The sequence below is a fragment of the Limulus polyphemus genome, unplaced genomic scaffold (assembly GCF_000517525.1).
Source record: "Limulus polyphemus unplaced genomic scaffold, Limulus_polyphemus-2.1.2 Scaffold1157, whole genome shotgun sequence".
NCBI classification, from domain to species: Eukaryota; Metazoa; Arthropoda; class Merostomata; order Xiphosura; family Limulidae; genus Limulus; species Limulus polyphemus.
The window spans coordinates 343,539-347,404 of record NW_013666767.1 but is presented as its reverse complement, the minus strand read 5'-3'; the positions used below and the strand labels follow the sequence as shown (position 1 = coordinate 347,404).

At 33.8% G+C, this 3,866-nt stretch overlaps 1 non-coding gene across 1 annotated transcript; it reads right to left on the bottom strand.

Annotated features, from left to right (window-relative positions):
- Positions 1-1,139: 1,139 nt before the first annotated feature.
- On the bottom strand, positions 1,140-1,211 carry Trnaw-cca. Its single transcript has one exon. It is a non-coding gene; the product is annotated as a tRNA-Trp (tRNA).
- Positions 1,212-3,866: the final 2,655 nt, after the last annotated feature.

The window sequence follows — 3,866 nt, the reverse complement described above, 5'->3', positions numbered from 1 at the left end:
ATTGAAGATAGAGGTAATTTAGTCAACAAACAGTAGGCACCGTAAGTAATGCGTGTGAATCACTGTGATTTATAGCGTGGGTTATAAAGGTTGTTAAGTTTAAAGTGACTGTGGACTTGTATCGCTGAAGTTCCTCGGAAATAATTTATACCGCAAATTAACAAATGAGCAGATACACAACAAAACTAAATAAATTTAGGTGTGTGAATAATATTATGACACTGTGCCTAATTGATTATGCGGTATTATGTAGTGAACCAACTGTTTGATGATTATATTAAAAAATTTCATTTCATAAAAGGTAAAATTGAAAATATAATATCTGACCTAATGCATTCTTCGCAACCTTTGTTGTTACAACTATTTAAAGCCTATCAGTACAGCTTGGGTCGTGTAAGGAGTAAATCACTGACCACGTTGCATTAGTATTTTCAAATAATTACGCGCAGAATTCTGAGAAAATAGTGCCTGTGTGTATGCATAACTTAGCAGTTAGTTAGATGTTAGATTACTGTAAAGAACTCACCGTTCGATAGGGAACTAGGTTCGGTTTTCATTGTAACGTAATCCTCAAATTATCAACTTTGTTTTAACCATTAACTAACGCTACGGTAGAGTCTGCATATTGCATCATTTTGAGTACTTTCTTCTATTTTGCCTATTGTTATACTTCGTGTAAAGAACTGACCAGAAAATTGACTGAAATTAACTTTTTGTTTTGCAGAATACATATTCGTTAGTGGAATTAATCACCATATTTATGGAATTTTCGTACACATCTTTTTATGTGACTCGTGTCATCAGATACCCTCTAACCAGCAACGTCATGGACAGATAAGCAACTTGGTACATGAACAGCTAGAAAAATGTGTTTAAAAGGCTTATATGGAGTTCACATGGAGTCTATATCGCTAATTCTAAGTTAAAACTTCGTTTTATTGTACATGTCACGTGAGATCAAACACGAAACAAAAACTGAACTCTTTGTGTTACTTCTTGTTCAGGAGTTTACCTAACCAAATTTTTGAACGTATTTTTAAGAATATGTCTTTCATTATAAATCAAATTTTTATATTTATTTTGAATTTTGACAGTTAATTAAGAAAAACGGTAGAAATAAAGAATATAAATCCTTTTTTTGACCCGGACGTGACTCGAACACGCAGCCTTCTGATCTGGAGTCAGACGCGCTACCATTGCGCCACCGGATCTTCTGCTGTTATATCTGAAAGAAATAAAACATAGAAATTATTATCTTATTATTGATTGTTCTTTATTTAAAGAAGTTTCTTCAATACCTAGTAGATGGCATTACGTTATAACGTCAGTATAAAACGACATCCATCCATAACTCAAAATCGAATAAACAAATTTTAAATTGACGTTATAAGTTTTTCAGAGTTCCAAGCCTGAGCTGCAGTAAGACTCATCAGAATTTTATTTAATAAAATCTATAGGTAGTATATAATCTTGTTTTACATATTTTAACACCTTAAAAAATAGACCAGAAGAATACTATCTTAGAATTTCATGGTGTAATGTTATCGAAGTTAATTTTACTTTATGAGAACCGTGTTAAAACACCTTAAACACCTTTTAACACCTTAAAAGGTAGACCACAAGAATACTATCTTAGAATTTCATGGTGTAATGTTATCGAAGTTAATTTTACTTTATGAGAACCGTGTTAAAACACCTTTTTTTAACACCTTAAAAGGTAGACCAGAAGAATATTATCTTAGAATTTCATGGTGTAATGTTATCGAAGTTAATTTCACTTTATGAGAACCGTGTTAAAACACCTTAAACACCTTAAAAGGTAGACCACAAGAATACTATCTTAGAATTTCATGGTGTAATGTTATCGAAGTTAATTTCACTTTATGAGAACCGTGTTAAAAATCCGGTGATTACTTTGAAATTACTTTTCCCCTCATTGACGTTGCTTACTCTGATAGTCATGATTACGATCTATTACGCAGTTTCCATTACAACAAGTTTCTGCGAATGATGGCGCGGTCAGCCTTAGACCATACATTTTGATAAACTTTCAACACATCCTGCACTGTTTGTGGATGTCTGCTTTCATTTCTGCATCTAATCAAGCCAAAAGCAAAGCACAAAAGACTCATGGGGACTGTAACAAGTACGTGGTCCAATGGGAGTTGCTGAGATTTAAACTGATGTGGCTTGAAGTTTTTCAATGCTACCAGGAGATATGCCCAGTTGCATGGCATTGGTTTCAGGTCTGAGGGTTCCCTTTCAAAACTCCATCCTTCATTTTATGGATGATGACGTTGCTTCTAACTGGATTGGGGGTGTATTTTTGAATATCAACACACTAAATATTCTGTTGTAGTTTTTCTGCTTTCGTGGAGAACAGTGGAAGTTCAGTTTTTCCGGGTGTTTTATCCTTTGTTCTGTGTCACTTAATAATCTTTCTATATGAATATTTCTGTTTCGAAAGGCTTTTGCTGTATCTTCCACTCATAAGAAATCCGAGGCAGCATTGCACCATGCACCTAACGATCGGAGATTCGCCATAAAACCAAATATATAGCCAGAAACATGCCCTTAGTAACGCCACGGCGTGTGTTCTTATAGCTGTCACAATGTGCTTCTTACGAATACATCATGACAGATGTGTATCATATATTATACTTGATAGCACTTCATGACAAATTTACGAAGACAATGGTATTAAATCCTTGTATGCTTCCGAAGTTTTTGCTTGTAAAGTATATATTTGACATTAAACGTGTTCCCGATGGGTCGGCGGTAAGTTATAGACATACAACAATAAAATCCTGGGTTCTATTCACCCCCGAGGATAGAGCAAGAATATCTCATTATGTAACTTTACTCTAAAAGAACCCAACCTATCAAAACATTAAATGTTGATGGAATAATATTTGTCTGCTACAAAATAATGCCCCCCCCCCTTCCAATGGCACAGCGGTATGTCCATGTCTGCACATTTAAACTGCTACGAACCCGGTTTCAACACCCGTGGTGGGCAGAGCACAGATAGCCTTTGTGTAGATTTGTGCTTAGTAACAAACAAAAACTATAAAATAATATTTAATTACCGAAAAACTTCGATTTAGCTTCTGCAAAATAATATTATTTAATACACATTAAAAGTTTCAGTTTTGTTTTTTATCCTTTTAAACGTCTCTCGTAAATTAACAGTCATCGATTTAATCTTGTTGAAAGCTACCAAAATGGCGTTTAATCGTTAAAAAAAAAGAGTCCTGGAATTAAAATATATACATAAATAATCAGTTACCCTATTGGCTAAGAAATTGTTAAATTAAAGCGAAGTTATAAATATTAAATTACACTATTGACTAACAAGTTTATATTTCTAAATATATTATTTTTTTAATCTTGAATCCTTAGCTACAGAACTGCTCCTAACTTGTAATTGTTTAATTAGTTCTTAAATTGTTTTATCCTCGTTATTTTCAATAAAGGGATTTAGCCGCACCTAGCCCGGTGGTTAGCATGCCGGGCCGTGGATCTGAGGTTCTATGATTCACATTTCTTTACTGCCAAGAAGAAAAAAATGCTCCCCGCACTCTCGGACCATTGTTGTGCTATAAGAATTGACGATGTCTGTTGATGTGAGTAGCTGCCTTTCTTATAGTCTATCATTTCAAAATTAGAGAACAATTTGCGCAAATAACTCGTGTAACTATGCGACAAAACAAACAAACACTCATAATTGTATTTGTTACACAAATGAAAAACAAAAAAAAAAATACATCATTTTATAATTCTCCTAAACGACATGGAGTTTAATAGGTTTAGGTTTTCCTGAGGGATACTTTACGAGTTACAACATTACAAAGGACCTTCTTTTT